Below are 23,756 nucleotides of genomic sequence, written 5' to 3' on the forward strand. Positions count from 1 at the left end.
ACTCAGTGAGTCGTGAGTTCATGGAATGCCCTGCCAGTAGCAGTGGTGGACTCTCCCTCTTTATGGGCATTTAAACGGGCATTGGATAGGCATATGGAGGATAGTGGGCTAGTGTAGGTTAGGTGGGCTTGGATCGGCGCAACATCGAGGGCCAAAGGGCCTGTACTGCGCTGTATTTTTCTATGTTCTATGTTCTAAACCTGTAACCTATGTAGTTTAGAAGAGTCAGAGATGACTTAATTGAAATGTAAGATCCTAAGTGAATTTGACTGGGTGGATGTTGAAATTATGTTTCCCCTCATAGGAAAAATCTCAAACTAGCTGTGATAGTTTAACAACAAGGGAGTGCCCATTTCAGATTGAGATGAGAATTATTTTCTCTTGTAAGTTTTTAGAATTCCCTTCCTCAAAAGGCAATGGATGCAGAATCTTTAAATATTGTTAAGGGAGAGGTAATGTTTCAACTACCAAGACGTTGAAAGATTATCGGGGATTTGTAGGAATGTAGTGTTGAGGTTAAAATCAGATCAGCCATGACCTTTGTTGAATTACAGAGCACTTACAAAGAGCTGAATGGCCTATTATTGTATCTTGTTCATGTGAAAGTGAACATCTTCAGGGAAGTACACAGGGAAGATTATTAGGAATAAAATATTGTTGAGGGGAGTTGCAGAAAAATGTGTTTTGGGCTTGGAAATGAACAGCTGTTTATTATTACCTGTTGGGTAATGTGCAACCTACACAAAAGAGAATCAAATTCAAACCTACACCAAAAATGGCGGTGTACCAATATCATTTGGTTTTCATTGTTTGTACAGAAGATTAGAGCATGAATAAGTAACTCAGTGCAACTGATGCTAATTATATATCACTTGTGTTTAATGCAAGTCCTGGGCATTAAAACCATTCTTTGAAGGTTCTCTTGTGGTTTGGTGGTAGTCCCAACACCTGAACCCAGGAGGCCTCAGTTCAAGTCCCATCTGCTCCAGAGGTGTGTAATAACCTCTCTGAAGAGGTTTATTAGAAAAAATAAGTTAAAGTCATTATTTAACAAGAGTGAGAGAGAAAACAGAAAACTGCAAGCTAATAAGTTGGACATCAGTCATGAGGCATATCACAGAATCATAGGAAAGTCAGCAGCTTGTTATGTGTCTCTGGATCAATACTCTGCTTGTACCTAGTATCATTCTCCAACTTTCTCCTGTGTCTCTTTTTATAGGTAATAATCTAATAGATAGCTCTGATTGAATCTGCCTCTAGCACATTGTCAGGAGGTACATTCCATATCAAAAGCACTCATTGTGTGAAAAAGATTCTCCTCAGGTCATCATTGCTTCTCTTTCAATGGATCATAGGGCCTCTTCTGTATTGCATGATTTTTTTCAAGCTATATAAATCTATGCTCTCTTATTCTCATCTTTCTACTGACGAGAATAGTTTTTGCCCATCGACTCTGGGTCTTGTGATTTTCTCTACCTCTACCAACTTTCAATTCTCAGAGGAAAACAGTCCCAACTTCTCCAATCTGTCTAAGTAACTAAAATGCGTAATGTCTGGAAACATTTTCAGACATTTTCTGCACCTTCTCAAATTCTTTCATGTTTTTCAGAAACTGTTGTGCCCAGTGTGGGTCACAATACTCCAGTTAAGGTTGAACTAGTGTTCTATACAAGGTTAAAATAACCTCCTGGTTTTTATACCAGCTACTCCTACCAATAAAACCTAGAATACTGCATGCTTTATGAATTGCTCTTTCTAAATGTCCTATACCTCCAATGATTTATGCACATATTCACCAGGTCTAGCTGCTCCTGCGCACCCTTTAGAACTATGTTAATTTCATATCGACTCTCCATGCTTATCCTGAAATGAATCACTTCACTCTTCTTTACAATGATCTTCACCTAACACTTAGCTGTCCATTCCACCAAATTGTCTCTGTCTATTTTGAAGTTCTACATTATTGTCCTCTCATTTCATAATACTTCAAACTTTAATATCACCATAAATTTTGAAATTGTATCCAATACATCTAGGTCTCATTCATCAGGAAAATCAAAAGTCCCAAAGTCAGACCTTCAGGAACTCCACGGCAATCTTCCTTCCTCCTTGACAAAACATTCATTCACTGCTATTCTCAGTTTCTTGTCACTCAATTTTGTTTCTTTTATTCCATTCTTTTGTTCTATAACTTTAATTACCAGAGTGTTATGTGAGACTTTATCAAATGTCTTTTTTCAAATACACCACATCAAAGGCATCACCCTCATCTATCAACTCTGTTATCTCTTTAAATCATTCCCTTGTGGGAGTGGTACAGTGGCTCTGTAGTTAGCACTGCTGCCTCACAGCATTAGAGACCCGGGTTCGATTCAACCTCGGGTGATTGTCTGTATGGTGTTTGCATGTATCTGCATGGGTTTCCTCTCACAGTCCAAAGGTTAGGTAGATTGGCCATGCTAAATTACCTCATGGTGTCTCGGGTTAGGTGGGTTAGGCATGAGAATTGCAGGGTTACAGGGATGGTGTGGGTCTGGCTGAAATGCTCTACAGAGGGTCGGCGTGGACTCGATGGGCTGAATGGCTTGCTACCACATTGCAGGGATTTTGTGAGTAAACATTATTTGGCCTTAACAAATCTGAGTTGGCGTTCCTTAATTAACTCACATTTTCCTCACGTGATGATTAATTTTGTCCCAAAATATCATTTCTAGAAGCTTTCCACATCAAGTTTAGATTGACTGCGCTGTTGCTGCTGGGATTATTAACACCCTCCTTTGAACAAGGATGTAAAACTAGCTACTCTCCAGTTCTCTAGCACCAACTCTGAGTCTAAGGCAGACTAGAAAGTTATGGTCAGTGCCTCTATAATTTCTATTCTCACTTCCCTCAGTATCCTTGGAGGCATCCTATCATGCCTTACCAACTCCATCTACAATAACCTATGTTCTACCACCTTCTTCTCCTCAATTTTAAATCCTTCAAACATTTGAATCTCGTCATGACCTACATGGTATTTTGCTTCTTGGCAAAGTGAGATGCAAAATATTTATTAAAAAATCTTACCTGTTTCATCTGTGCATTAAAAAAAATTAACACTTCCCAACATTATACTCCATCTGCAATTTTTTTGCTCATTCACTTCAACTGTCCATATGTATTTGCAATTTCTCAGTGTCCTCCTCACAATTTACATTCCACCGAATTTTTACTATCAACAAACATAAATGCCACTGTCTTTATGTCTACTCCCTTTAATCGTGAGAATAGAAAATTCTATTAATAATTAGTAATTGAAAAGCATGAGACTTGTAAATGTTGATTTTTAGGGAGACTTGAAGTGTGCTAATACAAGGAACAGAGGAAGTTACCATGCAAGTACAGCAAACAAAAAAAGAAGGAAAAGGACATGCTGGCTTTTATTTGGTAAATAAAACAGGAGAGTCAAGGCCAATGAGAAAAGTACTGATAAACGAAATGATAGACAGACTGTGGCAGGAAGAGATACAGAATATGAATTAAAGAATCAACCAATAGATAAGACTAGAATTTATAAAGAGTAAAAGGTTAAAACTAAGAGCTCTGTATCTGAATGCACATATCATTCTAAACAAAACAGATGAACTGACTGTATTTATTCTATTGCACAATCTGGTAGCTCTTATAGAGATGTGACTGCAGGACGAATTGGATTCAGACCTGAATCTTGAAGGGCGCAGCACATTTAGGAACGACCAGCAAGCAGCAAAAGGTGGAAAAGTAGTTCGACTGGGTGATGATGGTATAAGAAGAATTGAGGATTTCTTTCTCTCAAAATCCACATGGATGAATGGGTGCAGCTCCAAAAATTCCTGAAGAAGGGCTTATGCCCGAAACGTCGATTCTCCTGCTCCTTGGATGCTGCCTGACCTGCTGCGCTTTTCCAGCAACACATTTTCCAGCTCTGATCTCCAGCATCTGCAGTCCTCACTTTCTCCTGATAATCAAGATTCAAAAACACTCATGAAACTCCACACCATCCAAAGATGTCTTTGTGCAGTTGCAGAGCATTCTGAAGGGGAGGGTGAACAGCTGGAGGTCATTGTACACATTGGTACAGATAACATAGGTACACAAAGGGATGGGGTCCTGTGAAATGAGTACAGGCAGTTAGGTAAGAAGTTAAAAAGCACGACCTCCAGCGCAGTGATCTCTGGATTACTCCCAGTGTCATGCATCAGTGAGAATAGAAATAGAAAGACAGGCCAGATGAATGCGTGGCTGGTGTAGGGGGCAGGATTTTCGGTTATGAAGTGATAGTAATAGAGACGTACAGCATGGAAATAGACCCTTCGGTCCAACTTGTTCATGCCGACCAGATATCCCAACCCAATCTAGTCCCACCTGCCAGCACCTGGCCCATATCCCTCCAAACCCTTCCTATTCTCATCCCCATCCAGATGCCTTTTAAATGTCGCAATTGTACCAGCCTCCACCACTTCCTCTGTCAGCTCATTCCATATACGTACCACCCTCTGGGTGAAAAAGTTGTCCCTTAGGTCTCTTTTATATCTTTCCCCTCTCACTCTAAAGCTCTGCCCTTTAGTTCTGGATTCCCCGACCCCAGGGAAAAGACTTTGTCTACTTATCCTATCTATGCCCCTCATAATTTTATAAACCTGTATAAGGTCACCCCTCAGCCTCTGATGTTCCAGGGAAAACAGCCCGAGCCTATTCAGCCTCTCCCTATAGCTCAAACCCTCCAACCCTGGCAACATCCTTGTAAATCTTTTCTGAACTCTTTCAAGTTTCACAACATATTTCCGATAAGAAGGAGACCAGAATTGCATGCAATTTTCCAAAAGTGACATATCCAATGTCCCCTACAGCCACAATATGACCTCCTAACTCCTATACTCGATACTCTGACCAATGAAGAAAAGCATATCAAATGCCTTCTTCACTATCCTATCTACCTGTGACTCCACTTTCAAGGAGCTATGAACCTTTACTCCAAGGTCTATTTGTTCAGTAACACTCCCTAGAACCTTACCGTTAGGTGTATAAGATCAACTAGGAGAAAGTGAGGACTGCAGATGCTGGAGACCAGAGTTGAAAAATGTGGTGCTGGAAAAACACAGCAGGCCAGGCAGTATCCGAGAAGCAGGAGAATCAACGTTTCGGGCATAAGCCCTTGGGTCAGTCTGTTTGAAGGAAAAGGCAGGTTTTCAAATGGTAGGCTTTTAAAAGTGGGATATCAAGAGTCTGGGGACAGTATGTCGCTGTTAGGGTGAAGGGAAAAGCTTGCAGGTTTAGGGATCCCTGGCTGATGAGGGATATTGAGGCTCTGGTCAGGAAAAAGAAGATGGCATACATTGTGTTAAAGCAATTGGGTTCCAGTGAATCACTAGATGACTATGAAAAGTGTAGGAGCACACTTAAGAGGGAAATCAGAAGAGCCAAAAGAGTAAATGAGATGGATCTGGCAGATAAGGTCAAAGATAATCCCAAGTGATTCTATAGCTATATTAAGACTAAAAGAGTGGCTAGGGAGAGAACAGATCCCAGTAAGATCAGCATGGCCATCTATGTGTTGGCCACAGGAGATGGGCGGGATTTAAAAAAAATACTTCTCAGTGTTTACTGAGAAGACAATCATGGATGCTAAGGAAATAAGGGAAACAAGTGGTGATATTTTGGACCATATATATAACTAAAGAGGAGGAGTTAAAGTGGATGAATCCCCTGGACTTGATCAAGCCCATCCTCGGACATTGTGGGAAGTGAGGGAAGAAATTGTATAGGCCTTTGCAGAGGTTTTTGCTTCATCTTTAGCCATTGGTAAAGTTCTGGAAGACTGACTGGCTAATGTTGTTCCGTTATTTAAGAAAGATAGCAAAGACATGTCAGGAAACTCTAGGCAAGTGAGCCTGATATCAGCGGTAGACAAGTTGTTGGACAGGATACTGAGGGACACGATCAACCAACATTTGGATAGTCAGCTCTGAGTAGGGATAGTCAACATCGATTTGTGCATGGGAAATCGTGACTGACAAATATTTTAGAGTTTTTTGAAGAGGTAAACCAAGAGGATAGATGAGGGTAGGGTAGTGGATGTTGTCTATAAGGACTTTAGTAAGGCCTTTGACAAGATCTCACGTGGCAGGCTAGTCATGAAGATTAGGTCACATGGTATCCAGGGCGAGCTAACTAATTGGATTCAAAATTGGCTCGCTGGTAGGAAGCAGAGGGTGATGGTTGAAGGTTGTTTCTCAGACTGGAGGCTTGTGACTAGTGGTGTGCCACAGGTGTCGGCGTTGGGACCATTGATTTGTTATTTACATAAATGATCTGAATGTGAATGTAGAAGGCATGATAAGAAGTTTGAGGATGATACAAAATTAGGAGGTATCGTTGATAGCAAGGAAGGTTTATCAAAAATTACAGGGATCTTGATCAGATGGGAAGTGGGCTGAGGATTGGCAAATGCAATTCAATACAGATCAGTGTGAGATGTTGCACTTTGAAAACAATGGTAAGGTCCTGAGGAGTGTTGTGGAATAGAGGGACCGAGAAGTACAAGCACATGGTTCTTTGAAAACGGCATCACAGGTAGACAGGATGGTGAAGGAGGCATATAGCATGCTGGCCTTTGTCAGTCAAGGCACTGAATATTGGAGTTGGGATATTATGTTATACTTATATAAGTTGTTGTTGAGGCTGCACTTGGAGAATTGTGTACAGTTTTGGTCACCCTTTTATAGGAAAGACATAGTTAAACTGGAAAGAAGATTTATGAGGCTCTGTCCAGGAATGGTAGGCCTGAGTTTTAGGGAGAGGTTTGCCAGGATAGGACTTCATTTCTTGGAATGTAGGAGAATGTGGGGCGATCTTACTGAGATGTATAAAATCATGAGGAGCATAGATGGGATGAATGCATGTAGTCTTTTTCCCAGGGATGGGGAATTGAAAATGAGAGGGCATAGGTTTAAGGTGATAGGGGAAAGATATAAGAAGGACCTGTGGGACAACTACTTCATGCAGAGAACGTTGCGTGTATCATTGATAAGGTAACCATTTGCCATTCATTCCTAATTGCCCTCAAAAAGATAATGATAATATGCCTTCTTGTGCTTTCTGCAGTTGGTGTGATGTAGATACAATGCCGTAAAGGAGGGAGTTCCAGGATTTTGACATAGCGAGAGTGAAGAAACAATGATATATTCGAAGTCAGGAATGTGAGTGACTTGGAGGTAAATTGCAGAAATGGGCTACCAGAGAAAGTGGTTGAGGCAGGTACAATAGCAACATTTCCAAAACATTTGGATATGTACAGGGATAGGAAGGGTTTACAGGGAAATGGACCAATTGCAATTGGAACTAGCTGAGTGGGCACATGGTCAGTATGGACCAGTTTGGGCCAAAGGGCCTGTTTCCTTGCTGTATGACTCTACTCTACTCTGTGACAAAGTGTGCATTATCTTAAACACTCCCTTCACCACTGGCATACAGGGGCAGTAAGCTGTACCATCAGATTCACAACAACAACTTAGAATAATTCTTTGATAGCACTTTCCAAACCTGTGACATCTGTGACCTAAAAGGGCAAGGGCAGCAGATGTGTGGAAACACCAGCACCTGCAAGCAGGGTCTGAGACAGGGGGATATATCATGGAGCAACAGCTGGGGCCTGGGACCCCTGGGAGCCTGCTGTGCTTGGATCAGGTACCTGGACCAGGTGCAGTAGAAAAGCCCATAATCTCTGCCCTCGCCTGCAATTTACCTCCAAGTCACTCACGTTCCTGACTTCGAATATATCATTGTTTCTTCACTCTCGCTATGTCAAAATCCTGGAACTCCCTCCTTTACAGCATTGTATCTACATCACACCAACTGCAGAAAGCTCAAGAGGGCATATTTTCATTATCTTTTTGAGGGCAATTAGAAATGGATAGTGAATGGTCACCTTATCAATGATATCCACCTCCCCAAGAACAAATAAAAAGAATGTCCCTTTAATTAACATTAATGCAAAACCCATTCTGCAGCCTCAAACTTGTTGTCTGCAGAACAACAAAGAGGGTGCCTGCATTTTAATGTCCAAATTCCTGGACCACCATTGTACAGCAGTCACTTTGACCATCCTCCCTACAGGCTGTTTCTCATTCATACAGGGAGAAAGTGTTACATTCCTGTTGGACAAGGTCTAGAGCTGAGGCTCCTCCAATGTTATGTTCAGTATCCCTTTAAATGCCTCAGTTGTTGCCACACCCTCCTGTTCCTGTTCAATGGTCAAATCTGACATAGTTGAATTGCAGAGTGTGACTGCCTGCAACACAGTATCAAGGTAACTCTCCCTTTCCCAGATATGCCACAGTGTCTGAAACTCAGATTCTAGCCCACCAACTCTGGACTGAAATGCTGTAGACAGCTATAGTAGATGTGATCACTGCAGCTCACAATGTGATCCACCAGTTCCCACACCATGCAAGAACAACACATCACATGTGCTGCCATTTCTAATATAGGTTTTATTAATTGTTAGATAAAAGCTATTCTTGGACAGACCCTAATTATACTCCTTTCTGAATCTACTGCTATTTAAGGCTAGTCCCTAACTGACCAACCAATCACACCACAGCTTCTCTGCAACATCACTTTCACTGCTGGTGCTACCCTTCACCAACTGAGGCTGGACACATTTTCTGCTCCTTCCCAGAATGCTTCATGGTGATGCCGACTATGAGGACACTGTGCTTTCTTTCCACAGATGCTGCCAGACCAGCCGGGTTTCACCAGAAATGTCTGTTTTTATGTTAGATCTGAAGCATCTGCAGTTCTTTGTTTTATTTTAAGTCATATTGGAGCTTTGCAGAGCTGTGGTGAGGCCACAGCTGGAGTACTGCCTGCAATTCCAGTCACCGCACAATAGGAAGGATGTGATTGATTCACCAGGATGTTGCTTGGGATGGATCATTTCAGTTGTGAAGAGAGGCCGAGATAAGTTTGGGGTTATTTGTCTGGAACCAAGAAGGTTGAGCAGGGTCCGATAGAGGTTTATAAGATTACAAGTGGCATGGGCAGGGTGAATAGAATACAGCTGATTCCATTAGATAAAGGGTCGATAAGGTGAAAGGCAGGAGGTTTAGAGGGGAGTCCAGGAAAACCTTTTACACCCAGAGGGTGGTGGGGATTTGGAATGCACACTCTGTAAGGCTGGTTTAGGCATGACAACATAACTTTTAAAAAAGTACTTGGATGAGCACTTAAAGTATCATAACATTCAAGGCTATGGGCCTATTGCAGGAAAATGGGACTAGTATATTTTTTGGAGGAACAGACTTGATGGGCCAAAGGGACTCTTCTGTAACTTATGATTTTATGATGCTTTGTCTTTCGGTGGCCCGAGTTAGAGGAAGGAGGTGTTGCAGTGATGATAGGCTGAACAGCATCACATTCATTCCCTCATTCACTCACTCATTCATTTGTTCACTCATTCACATGTGCATTCATTCACTGAGCTTCACCACATCAAGACAGTCACTCAGCTCCACAGTAGAGATCAGCTCCACAGCAGGTGGAGGTTGATGCCAGTCCTGGGCTTGTGAATGTATGTGTTCCATTCATTCAGCAACCCTTAGTGCAGCGCTATATTCCTCACCATATTTTCCCAACTGACTTGCCAATGCTCACATTGTTCAGGGGCTGAGAAGATTCCATTCATGATTGGGCTATTTCTAAGTCTGCTTTCAATGACTTGTAATGTTTCAAGAGATCTAAGTTAGGATGGAGGACGTGACATTTATAATTCCTAGTTTTTGTTTTACAATGTGGGATTGAACCTATTTACAGTTTGTAATCTTGGCAAACTCTTGAAAATAAGGCTTCACCGAGGAAAGAAAAGGGAGAAAAAGTTATTTTGTGGATTAGCGGGTGCACATAAAACTATATAAAGACAATTTTCTTTAAAAGCAAGGATGATTTATTTCAACTGAGGATAGCATAGGACATAGAAAATAGAACATTACAGTGCATTTCAGGCCCTTCGGCCCTCGATGTTGCACCGCCCTGTGAAACCAATCCAAAGCCTATCTATCCTACACTATTCCATTCTCATCCATATACCTATCCAATGACCATTTAAATGCCCGTAAAGTTGGTGATTCTACTACTGTTGCAGGCAGTGTGTTCCACGCCCCTACTACTCTGAGTAAAGAAACTACCTCTGACATCTATCCTATATCTATCACCCCTCAAGTTGAAGCTATGGTCCTCGTGCTAGCCATCCCAATTCAAAGATAAAGGCTCTCACTGTCCACCCAATCTAACCCTCAGATTATCTTATATGTCTCAATTAAGTCACCTCTCAACCTTCTTGTCTCTAACAAAAATAGCCTCAAGTCCTTCAGCCTTTCCTTGTAAGATCTTCCAGGCAACATCTTAGTAAATGCCCTCTGAACTCTTTCCAAAACTTCCACTTCCTTCCTATAAAGCGGTGACCAGAATTGCACGTAATATTCCAAGTGCAGCTGCACCAGGGTTTTGTACAGCAGCAGCATAATCTCATGGTTCCAAAACTCAATCCCTCTACTAATAAAAGATAACATACCATATGCCTTCTTAACAACCCTATCAACCTGGGTGGCAACTTTGAGGGATCCATGTACATGACACAGAGATCTATGCTCATCTACACTACCAAGAATCTTACCATTCAACCAATGCTCTGCATTCCTGCATTTCCAAAGTGAATCACCTCACACTTTTCCGCACTAAACTCCATTTGTCACCTCTCAGCCCAGCTCTGCAGCTTATCTATTTCCTTCTGTAACCTACAACATCCTTTGGCACTATCCACAACTATACCGACCTTAGTGTCATCCGCAAATTTACTAACCCATCTTTCTACGCCCTCATGCAGGTCATTTATAAAAATGACAAACAGCAGTGGGCCCAAAACAGATCTTTGCGGTATACGACTAGAAACTGAACTCCAGGATAAATATTTTTCATCAACCACCACCCCCTTTCTTCTTTCAGCTGGCTAATATCTGATCCAAACCACTAAATCGCCCTCAATCCCATCACCTCCATATTTTGTGCAGTAGCTTACCATGGGGAACCTTATCAAACCCCTTACTGAAATCCATATACACCACATCAAGCTTTAACCTCAAGCACCTTTTGGTCACCTTCTCAAAGAACGCAATAAGGTTTATGAGGCATGACCTACCCTTCACAAAACCGTGTTGACTATCCCTAATCAACTTATTCCTTTCGAGATGATTATAAATCCTATCTATTAAAACCTTTTCCAACACTTTAAACACAACCGAAGTAAGGCTCACTGGTTTATAATTACCAGGATTGTCTCTATTCCCCTTCTTGATTAAGGGAACATTTGTTATTCTCCGGTCTTCTGGCACTATTCCTGTAATAGCAGTCGTTGTTTTGCATCAAATTAAAAGGTACTCAGCATTTAATGGTTCTGCATGTTTCTTCAATGGTGCAAAAGGTGTATATTTCTTATTCTTTCATGGGATGCAGGTATCACTGGAAAGGCCAACATTTATTGCCCATCCCAAATTGCCCTGGTGAAAATGATAGTTAGTTGCCCTGTTGAACTACTGCAGTAATGAGAGCAAGGTTACACCCACAACGTTGTAAGGGAGAGTGTTTCACGATTTTGACTCAGTGACAGTGAAGGAACACTGATACATTTCAAAGTTAAGACAGAATTTTGCTTGGAGGGTAACTTACAGATGATGGTGTTACTTTGTATGTGTTGGCCTTGACCATCATAGAAATAACAGTGCAAGGAGCTCCTTCTTCCCATCAGGTCCATGCTGATACTCACTCTTCAAATATCCTCTTAAATATCGTTTCAGAGCTCTTCATATTTCACTAACTGAAAGACAATCCAAATTTCCTTATAAACAGTGATTGTATCAGTTTTTAAAGTAAAAATGTAAAATATCAGACACTTACAGCGATATTTTGTCTCATGCACAGTTAAAATCTGGCCTGTAAGCATAGGCATAGCTCAATTGTTAACTCGGGGAAAGGGAACACTTGGAAGCAGAGACTGCAACACCACTTTCCCCTTATTGAAGATACCACCAGTTTCTCCTGTCGTGTGGTAACTCAGAACCGCCATAAGGTGGCGAGAATTTGATGCTTTGTAAGTTCCCTCTGTGAGTAGTAGTAGAGACAAAAGTTTTTCATGCTGATTTGCTCCAGTTATTTGTGAAGCTCAATTTTAGAAATATATTTGCTCATATTGCATGAACCAGTGTTCTATTTGTAAAATTCAGGCAACTAAAGTTCCAAATCGTGTTTGTGATTCCAGACTGCGTAGAATCACAGAATCAAGGTTCTTGCACAAACACATCAGAAGTGGGAGGAGTGGTAGACTGTACAGCCCCTTGAACTTACTTTACCATTCAATCATGGTTAATCATCTGCCTCAGTTTCAATTTCTTGGTTAAGCAGTGAAACCCTCAATTCTCTAAGTGTTCATACATCAATCAATCATAGTATTGAATATACTTAGTGAATGAACAACATTAAACTTCCAGGATAGAAAACTCTAAAGACTCCAACTTCCAAAGTAAACTTCAAAGGGCGGAAAACTGGTGAGATTTCAGGAGTTGTTGTACCTGTCATTTACCTACCACTGGTAGGATTTTGCCAGTGAGGTGGAGGATGGGAAGCAACATGCTTCCCCTTAGGCCAATTGACACCCTTAGGTGGAAAATTATTTATCTCTTAAGGTCCTCTTCCCATCATCACTGCAGCAGGCAGGGCAGGGTTTTCTTGGCAATGAGGCACCCTGGCATTTATGAAGGACTTTCCAGTGGCAAGGATGGTGCCTTCTGGAAACCCTTCCCTCTGATCTCCCCAGCACTGCTGTCTGCCACCAGGGAATGCCTAGTTGACCGTAATGAGTCCTCAGACCCACTTACCAGCATTAGCAGTGTCTTTCAAGGCCTTCTGCAGTTCCAATAATGACTGCCACTCCTACTGGCACTGAGGGGACTGAAGAGCTATTGGCCCTCATTGTCCAGCAGCAATTAGAGGGCCACGTCCACAATTGCAGGAAGTTAAATGGTCTTCTCATTTTGAAATATGGTCATGATTTTTCGGGCCATGGGCTTGCCCTAAACTTTCAGTCACTCTGTAGACTAGAGTTTATTTCTAGATTCTTGCAGGCAGCAGAAACCAGTTTTCAACATCAGCCCCCGAATGAATGCTGGGCTTTTCTTTGTGAGACAATAGTCTTTATGTATCTATCATCTATAATTCCAACAAATACCAGAGAATATCGGTCCATTCTACTCAATCTCGAGCAATGCTGTCTGACTATGGTTGTGGACCCTGGGAGCGTAGGACCATGGGGAGACTTCAATTTGTTACCTTTTGATGTAAGTTCTTTTGAATATGGTTATTGGACATGGTGTGACTGTTTAGGCCAGCAGTTGTTGTCTACCGCTAATTGCCCAGAGGGTAGTCAACCACATTGCCGTGAATCTGGAGTCAAACGTGCACCAGACCGGGAAAGGATGGCAGAATCCCATCCCTAAAGGGCATTAGTGAATTTAGATTGATGTTTTATGAATAATAATGGTAACATGATCACCATTTGGATGGATTTTTCTTGCATTCAAATCTCATATCTGCCATGGTGAAATTTTACCCCATGTTCCTTGAACTGGAGTTCTGGAATGCTAATCTGGTGACATTACCACACACCACTGAAAGAGGTTCCCTTACAGCAATTCTGTGGCACATTATTACATTAGGTGAGACAAATAGCAGCAAAAATATTCTCAAAAATAGATATTAAATTATGTTCTGTTCTGAAGAAAGGTCACTGAATTCAAAGTGGTAACTCTGTTTTCTTTCCACTGATGCTGCCAGTCCTGTCAGGTTTCTTCAGAAATTTCTGTTTTTGTTTGTTTCCGATCTCCAGCATCCACAGTTCTTTGTTTTATATTAATTGCACTGGCCTGCTTTTGAACAGGTTGCTTGAAATCTGAGAAAAATGTGCTAAAAAGAAAATAAAAACACAACATTGTTGTAAATCAAAAACAAAAACTGAATAATTATTTTCTAGCTTCTGTTCCTCTACAGGTACAGGCTGGGCTGTTGATTATTGCTAGATTTTTCTGCTTTTATCTCCAGGAATAGGTATAATAATTTCAACTGCAGTTTCTGCAATAGTAAAGCAACCCTAAGTAGCAATTCATTAAGTGACCAGCCACCAGGGGATCATTCCTTTTGCCAATGCATTAACATCTTTCACAACTGCCATCAAAAACAGTCCACTTCTGGGGGCCCTTTGTTTCTCTCTGGAGTTGTGAGATTGTTCCTCCTGCAGTTGGAAAAGGCAGGATTTCAGGTGTAGGTAAATTGAAATGAGATCTGAAGATGGACAGCAGATTTCTGACGAGGGAGGCTGTAAGAAATGGTTGTTAAAAAGGCAACAGGATGAGGTTGAGGGATTACATTTTCTGTTGAGATGGAGATTTGAGAAGTACGCTGGAGACAAAGGAATGTGTGTGACAGCAAAGTGTGTTAGTCAGAGATGTGTAGGACAATACCAGGCAAGTGACAGAGTGATGGCTGCCAGCTGAGCGTTGTAAGACATCTAGCTTGCTAGATCTCATGAGGTTATTAACTCTCTTTCATTACTGGTTTAATTTTCCTGCCCCTCACCTTGGCAAGTGTGGGGTAAAGGGTTGATTACACCTTTACTCTCAACATAGCTACTGAGCATAGGCGAAAAGGAGCTCGGTCATAGGGACATCAGATTAGATTTTTAGATTTTTTTTAGATTAGATTACTTACAGTGTGGAAACAGGCCCTTCGGCCCAACAAGTCCACACCGACCCGCCGAAGCGTAACCCACCCATACCCCTACATTTACCCCTTTACCTAACACTACGGGCAATTTAGCATGGCCAATTCACCTGACTTGCACATCTTTGGACTGTGGGAGGAAACCGGAGCCCCCGGAGGAAACCCACGCAGACACGGGGAGAACGTGCAAACTCCACACAGTCAGTCGCCTGAGTCGGGAAGTGAACCCGGGTCTCTGGCGCTGCGAGGCAGCAGTGCTAACCAATGTGCCACCGTGCCGCCCACATGGAACTACAACCTGAGACTGTAAGGTTCCCGAAAGATGCCCCCGACTTATCATGCCATGAAAATTGTTACGTTTAACTCTCAACATAGCTACTGAGCATAGGCGAAAAGGAGCTCGGTCATAGGGGCATCAGATCACATGGAACTACAACCTGAGACTGTAAGGTTCCCGAAAGATGCCCCCGACTTATCATGCCATGAAAATTGTTACGTTTAACAAAACTTATTAATGTGAATTCACAAGAATGCAGACTCTGTGTTCTGATAGTAAGAGCAGTGAGGCAAGTACAAGAAAAATGGAAACAGGCAGCACAAAGTACCTAAAATGACATTCAGTGACAGTGTAATGAATGAAGCACAAATCCAATCTGAGATTAGACCTCAGAGGTGTGGGGAAACAGCTGAATACCACAGTGACAGGAAGCAGGCCTATTTAATGCAGAGAGGGAAACCCATGCAAAAGTTGAAATGCATAGGAGAAAGCCCACAGCACAGAGTGTGGCAAGTGACACAAAAATAAAATTAATAAGCAACAGTGAATAATACTTTCCTGTTGATCAGAAATCTTTATAGAAAGGGATCACAACACAAGACAGGTCACTAAAGCAATGGACTATCAAGAGGGAAAGCCTGTGGGCGGCACGGTGGCACAGTGGTTAGCACTGCTGCCTCACAGCACCTGAGACCCGGGTTCAATTCCCGCCTCAGGCGACTGACTGTGTGGAGTTTGCACGTTCTCCCCGTGTCTGCGTGGGTTTCCTCCGGGTGCTCCGGTTTCCTCCCACAGTCACAAAGATGTGCAGGGTCAGGTGAACTGGCCATGCTAAACTGCCCGTAGTGTTAGGTAAGGGGTAAATGTAGGGGTATGGGTGGGTTGTGCTTCGGCGGGTCAGTGTGGACTTGTTGGGCCGAAGGGCCTGTTTCCTCACTGTAATGTAATCTTAAAAAAAAGCAAGGGAAAGGGAACCAGCATTTCGGTCTCTATAGCACACACAGTAAATCTACCAAGGACAGAAAGAGACTGGTCTTTACTAATCCTTCTAGAAATTGCAGAAAGCTCTGGCTGGGCCGTGTATTGGGTATAAGATATTGACATAGGATTGAAGATGCAGGAGAATGCTATTCAGCCCCTCGAAACCTCTCCACCATTTTAGGGCATGGCTGATCATCTACCTCAATCCTAGATTTTCACTTTACTCCCTCATCCCCTTACATCATTATTAACTAGAAATCAGCCAATCTCTTGAATTGACTTAATTACTACACTTCTACAAACCTGTGGGGTAGAGAATTCTAAAGATTAATGACCCTCTGACTGAAGCTCCTCTTCATCGCAGTCCTAAATGACTTGCCTTTTATTGTGAGACTTAGTCTTCTGGCTCTAGACCTCACAGATAGATGAAGTATCCCTGCTGCACATATTTTGTTTATCCCTGTAAAGATTTGGCAAGTTTTTATGAAATCACTTATCATTCTCCTAAACACCAGAGAATACAGGCCTAATCTACTCAAATTTCCTTATAGGACAGTCCCACCATCCTATAAAATCAATCTGATGAACTTTCATTGCACTTCTTATATAAAGTGCATCATTCCTTTGGCAAGGTGACCACAACTACAGAAAATACTCAAAGTGCAGTTTCTGTTCTGAAGCACAACTTCTTTGCTCTTATTTTCAAATCCTTTTATGATAAGGGCAAGCATTCTGCTTGCTTTCTGATTTTCTTGCTCTACCTGCAAGCTAACGTTTAGTAATTTATGAACAAGGACACCTAGATCCCTTTGGATATAAACACTAGCTAATCTCACCATTTAAGAAATATTCTGCACTTTTGTTCCTCCTATCAAAGTGGATAATCTTGCACTTATCCATCTGCCATGACACTGCCACTCAGCCCATCTAAATCTCCTTGAATCCTGTTTTACATTCTCCTTACAACTCACATTTTCACCAACTTTTGCATTATCTGGAAATTTGAAATATTATAATTGGTCTCTACATCTAAATCATTAACATAGATTGTGAACTGCTCACACCACAACATTGATCCTTGTGGCACCCAACAGTCTGACAACATCAGAGTGACCCATTTATTCCTGCTCTTGGTCTGTTAACCAATGCTCAGTCCATGCTGGAATAATACCCCTAATCCCATAAATTTTAAATTTTGTTTCTTAACCTCCTGCGTGGGAGTTCATCAATTCCCTCTGAAAATTTAAATACACGCAATACATTAGTTTCCCCTCATCAGCTCAGCTAATAACAGTCTCAAAACATTCAAGCTTCTCAAGCATACTTTCTCCTTCATAAATCCATACTGATTCTGTCCAATTAGACATTTTCCTAAATTTCCAGTCATCCTTGATAACAGATTCCAGCATTTTGCCCGTTACTGATGTCAGGCTAGCAAGTCTGTAATTACCTGGTGGTTTTCTTTGTCTCTCATTTATTAAAGCATGGAGCGGTACATTTGCAGTCTTCCAAACTGCAGATATGTTGCAGAATCAATGTAATTTTGAAAGACAATCACCAATGTTTATACTATCCCTACAGCCATCTCTTTCAGCACTTTACGGTAAAAGTCATTATGGAGGCATCCTGAAGGTTTGTTAACATTTACTTTGATAATTCTCTTACACTATTTTTTAAAAATCAATTCTAATTTTGAAATCTGCACTCTCACCAGACCCTTGAATCTTAAAGACAGACATACAGTACTTATTTAGTGTCTCTTCCACTTCATTTCCTATTACATATTCTGCTGTCTCTGCCTGCAGTGGACCCACGTTTTGTCTTTGTGAACATTTTCCTTTTTACACAATATAGAAGCATTTAAAATCCATATTTATGTTTTTACTATTTTACATTCATTTTTCTTTCTTTATCAATTTCTTGGTCCTCCTTTGCTGAATTCTAAAATTCTGAATCTCAGGCTTACGACTCTTTTGGGCAACTTTATAAGTCTCCCCCTTGAATCTAATACGATTTCGCCATGGCTACCTCACTTTTCCTGTTGGGTATTTTTGCCGTAAGAAAGAATGTTTTGAAAATTCTTTAAATATTACCCATTGCCTATCTGTCATCAAACACCTTAATGTGATTTTCAATCCAGCACAGCCATCTTCCTCCTCATATCTTCATCATTCCCCTCGCTTAGATTTAAAGCCCTGGTTTCAGAGTGAATATTTTCAAACTTAACGGAATGGTCACTATTCCCTAATGGTTCTTTTACAAGATTATTCATTATCCCTTTCTAATAGCATAATACTTGATCTAAAATAGCTTGTACCCTAAGTTTGTTCCTTAACATGTGGCTACAGAAAACTCTCCAGAATACATTCCAGGAGTTCATCCTCCACAACATCAGTGCTCATTAGATTTACCCCGTCTAGATTTAAATTGAAGCCAGCTATGATTGTTGCCTTCCTCTTGCTCTATGTCTCTCAAATTTCCTGGTTTATACAATCCCTATTTTATGACTATTGTTTGGTGGCCTAGATACTAATGTTTAATGCCTCTTTCTGTTTCTTAGATCCACTCAAATAGATTCTACCTTCTATTGTTCTGATTGGAGATTCTTTGATCTAATCTCTCGTTATCAGCACCGCTTCTATCTTCCTTTCTTTTTGACATATTCCTCCTAAATTGCAAATATACCTTAAAATTCAGTTGCTAGTACTGGTCACCATGCAACCATGTATCCATAATGGCAATTAAATTATACACTTTTACTTTTGCTAATGTCATAAACTCACCTATCTTGTTGTGACTGCTGCATATATTTAGATATAATGCTTTTAACGCCTTTAAAAAAAAACTATTATATAATGTAACCCTAGTTGATTTGATCCTTATTTCTGCAGCTTTCTGGTTTCATATATAACTTTTCTACCTCCGCAAACAGCTTTGTTTGTAATTTTTCTGAATTCCTTGTCCTCCTTATCCAGAGCCTTCATCTTCTTTGTACAAGTCCCACCTGCCCCAGATCCAGTCCCAATGCTTCAGAAATCGAAAGCATATGGTACTGAGAGCAATATCTTTGAGGTACTTTTCTTTCTATCTGTGGAAGTGCTATCAAACACAACCAAAAAACTTTTCCCATCATCCAATCACTTGTGGCTATTTTCACCTCATTCGCCACCACCATTAAATCACCCATGTTTCCAATTGCTCATGAAGACGAAAACAATAACACCAAATGTGAGGGAGAGGGCAAAATCAAAATGGAGTTGGAAGGGGCTTTAGGAGTCTCACTTTAAACTTTCTTGCCTACTTCATTAAATCTACTTTCAGGTTGAACAATAACCAGACACTGTGCTGCTTGATGTTTCGATGCGAACCAGGCAAAGACAGATTCTGGGTATTGTTGCATGTAGTTGGCGAAAGTGCTGACACCATTCTTGCCAGACAAACCAAACACAAGAAGCACAATGATGTTATTAAAGCATTTGGCTCCTATTCAGTTTCAAGGTGAAACCACGTTAATTGACACAGCTAAAAGCCAGAAAACCAGTGAATCCATTATAATGGATTTGTATCACGTCATGGATTACTGCTAATATGGAAACTTGAATGAAGAGTTCATATGGAAGTGCACTGTAGTGGGGGGACAGGATTGAAGCCCTATCAGAATTTTTACAGATTAGAGAAGACCTATCGACCTGGTAGCTTCGCAAATAGGCTGGAATTTGCAAACAGAACAGACTTCCCAGCCAAGAGGATAAAGAATTTTCCTGGGTTCAGCCTACTGGCTCTAAGTTCACTTTGTAAATTGAAGGGCTAGTACAACAGGAAGACAACACTCACAATTTGAAAGAGGTTGCCACATCTGCCATTCTTATCCATGTTGTTCGGGGGAAACTCCACATCAGTACGAACTGTAATATAAACTTCAGAACTTTAGTAACTGCTCATGAATGAATCAACAAAAGATAAACTGTTACACACAGATAGAAGCAGCTGTAACTTTGTCTCGAATAAACTAATAAAGACAAAGATACAGTTATACAGGAATTGAAAGCAATTGGCCATGTCTGGCAAAAGGAGGAGTGGAAGTAACATGAACAAAACTGCATTGGCACCTGTTTGATGTTGTATTGCCACAAAAGACAAGGTTTAGCCTGCATAAGAATTTAAGGAGTTAAAGTGGTGTTTTCAAACAGATAGCTAAGGCCAAATGTAACAATGAACAAAGAAGCTACTTCTGATAAGAAGGCAAGCTATGGAGATCCAAAATGGCGGCGGTCTGAGCGGTCTGCTGTGCTGGGGTCTGTGCCATACTCCGGGCGAGGTGGACCTTTACCCTCCCCCCCTCCCCCCCCCTCCACTAACCACCCCTAGGAGAAACATTAATATAGGGTTGAAGAACATCTAGAGCTGCTGAAACCGTGATTTTTCAGCTCGAGGATCTGGATGAAGGCGAATAAAGGCAAATGGGTGAAAGGAGTACAGCAGGCAGGACACTCCTCTACTGTGCCAGGGGTGCCTGCAGCCATTGCCGAAACTCCCGGGGCGGGTCCTTTGGATTTAATGGGGCAGCAGCATTTACTCTCGGAGTCTGCTGAACTCTGAGAAAAGATTGAGGCAGTGCTGGATCCGATCTCTGCCATGCAGAAGAAACATGACCAGGAGATCCAAATACTGGACCGATGAGTGGAAGCAGTTCAGCACAGGACCGCAGCATCAAAGACCACGGCAGAGGTCTCGGGAGGACAGATCCGATCGCTGGAAGACCAAGTTCAGGTCCTTCAAGGACAAGTGGATGACCTGGAAAATAAACGAAGAAGGAAAATCTTACGGCTCGTGGGTCTCCCAGAGTGCGAGGAAAGCGAGGATCTCATTGGATTCCTGGGAAGTGGCTCTTGAAGTTTCTGGGGCTAGAGGTAGAATCGGACCGGTAAGTGTGGAGCGGGGCCACCGGCTTGCAATGTGCAGGTCCAGGTCAGACCCACACCCCCGCCCGGTCCTAGTGCGATCCCAGAACTATAAAGAAAAACAGTTAATGATTGAAATAGCAGGAAGACTGGGAAGAGATCCACAAGCTTTAACATATAAAGACTCAAGAATAATGTTCTTTCAAGACTTCTTTGGAGCCATAATTAAGAAAAGAAAGGCATTTGATGAAGTCAAGAGGAAATGAGCGGACCTAAACATTCAATATTCCTCGAGGAACCCGGTGGTGTTGCATTTCGCTTACAGAGAGACGGTTTATAATTTCAATTCGGCAGAAAAGTGAACCCTTTGAAAGAAAGGACCTGGTTTGGGAGGGGCATTGTTATGGACAATGGTACAGCTTTTCTTTACTTTCTCTTCCCCCTTTTCTTTTCTCTCTCCCTTTTTGTGGTTATCGGTCTTATAGATTCTGTACTGCCTTCGGGTCTAAAGCCTGATTTGTTTAACATTTTTATCGGTTAGTTATTATCTGGGGTGTTTTTTTTTTCCTGTCCTTTTCTGGTTTGGGGGTGGCTTTATCCGTGGTTGAGATGTATGGAGAAGAGGTATAGAGGGGGGAAGGTGGGCGTCCATTGTTAACTTGTTCTCTTTGTGAATTGCCTGGGACTGAGCATGGCCTCTGCTGGAAGGAGCCGGGATGGTTGCAAAGATTGGGAGGATTGCCCCCTATGGGCAAGGGGGGAGATCTCTAGTGAATTGGGGTTTATTTGGATGTTTGTTAAAGTTAAATGTAGTGGTTAGTTTTTTTAGTTATAGTAGTTTTCAAAGGAGTAGTTTTTAGATTATTTTGAGTTAATGTTTTTCTGGCTCGCTGCACCTCAAATAAGCTTCCTCCTTTTGGGAAACCACGGGCTGCCCTGGATGACCATGGCTCGTGATTTGTTCAGGTGGTGCACCTGGAATGTAAAGGGAGCCATTCCCCCATTAAAAGAGAGAAAATGCTGTCAAGCCTTAGGAAGGAAAGGGTGGACATCACTCTGCTGCAGGAGAGACACATAACTGATAAGAAACATCTGAAACTGCAGCGGGGGATTATGATAGGGTATTCTTCTCTTCCTTTAGCTCCAAGAGTAGAGGAGTGGTTATTCTGGTAAGAAGGGACCTCCCATTCCAGGTAATTGTGCAAATTAAGGATGGACATGGACGGTTCATCACTCTTAAAGCTCTAATACATGGAGAAGAGTATGGAGTCCTGAATGTCTATTGTCCCCCTGGAAATGTGTATAAGGTATAAGAAGGCAGGGAAAGAGTTAAGTTCTGAATTTTGGGAAACAAGAGGTTCAGCTGAGCATGACTCAGATCAGATAAGACCAATGGGGTTCTGAGGGTAAGGATAATGGGTTAATGAGGTGGAAAAGAAGTCATTAGTTAGAGCCATTTAACAATATTGGAAGCATTCAGTATGCAAGGTCAGCTAATAAGGGGAAAAGTATCCATTATATAATCCAGTTAATAAGGTTAAGAACATTCATTGTGTAACAGTAAAGGGCCTAGTCTCTGCTATTGATACTCACTGATTGTAATGGTCACCCAAATAATATGCATGCTGCCTTATCTGGATGCTCCTCCCTGTAAAATGATTATATAGTTCATTGAGGAACCGCTGTTTGAGAGAAGACAATGAACTCATGTCTCTGTGCACATGGGAAATCGTTCTCTCTCCCTCCAGGGTCCGGAATAAAGATGAAGGAGGTAAAACTGTACTGTGTCTCTGAGTGCTTTCCTTGACTTGGGGAAGAAACAGGACAACAATATCGGCGTGGTCGGCAGGATCCAAACGGGTAGTTATGATTGGACGGTGTCAGCAGCCACCTGGAACATTGGTGTTTTGAGATGGACGGGACCACAAGGTAAGATGATAAACCTTGGTCCCTCTTGAGAGTCCTGTGTGCTGGAGACAGTCCCCTCACTCGATCGCGCTCTACTCTACGGATTCCTTGAATGGTAATTAGTTCAGTTGAGAGACACAGTTTCGCAAGCATGCGGGCAGAGGTTCGAGTCCTCTGTACTGCAATTGGGGGGAGGAGGGTGTGATTGAGGTTTGAGTCCTCTATGCGGTACTGGGGTTAGAGTCCCTTCGGGGGGTGGGGGGAGGGATGGAATTGAGGTTTAGGTCTTCCGCACTGTGCTGAAGTTCAAGCTTTCTGTGTTCAAGTGAACTTCGAGTTCTCTGTATTTGAGGTTTGAGCTTTTTGTGTTTAATTGGGATTCGCGTTTTCTGTGTTTAAGTTGGTTTTGAGCCCTAGTGAGGAGTAAAGTGAGAAAGGGGTTTAAGTCCACTTGTGGCAAAATTTGAGGCTCTGTGAATCTTTGTTCTGGGAGAAGAGAGCGGCTTGGATTGCGGCACCATGTGGTCCGTTGCCAGGGCTTTCTCTTTTTGTAAGTGTCAGTTCAGCAAGAGGATGCAAAAAAAAGAGAAACGCTGAAACTAAGGCTGTATGAATACTTGGCTTGAAAAAGGAAAGTTTCAATGTAAACTGTGCCATGCTGTGTGTTTGATATTTAAAAATTTTGGTTTGTTAAAATCCTGGTTCAGAAAATCCTTTTAAGTAACTATTTTGCCTTGTTTGAATCAGAATCTGAATTCAATGTGTTTTGTGGGCTATGCAATGGGGTAGATTTTGTTTTTACGTTGAAATTGTACAACATTATGTCCTTTTTAAAATTATCAACCATG

This window comes from Chiloscyllium plagiosum, chromosome 29 (assembly GCF_004010195.1).
Source record: "Chiloscyllium plagiosum isolate BGI_BamShark_2017 chromosome 29, ASM401019v2, whole genome shotgun sequence".
NCBI lineage: Eukaryota > Metazoa > Chordata > Chondrichthyes > Orectolobiformes > Hemiscylliidae > Chiloscyllium > Chiloscyllium plagiosum.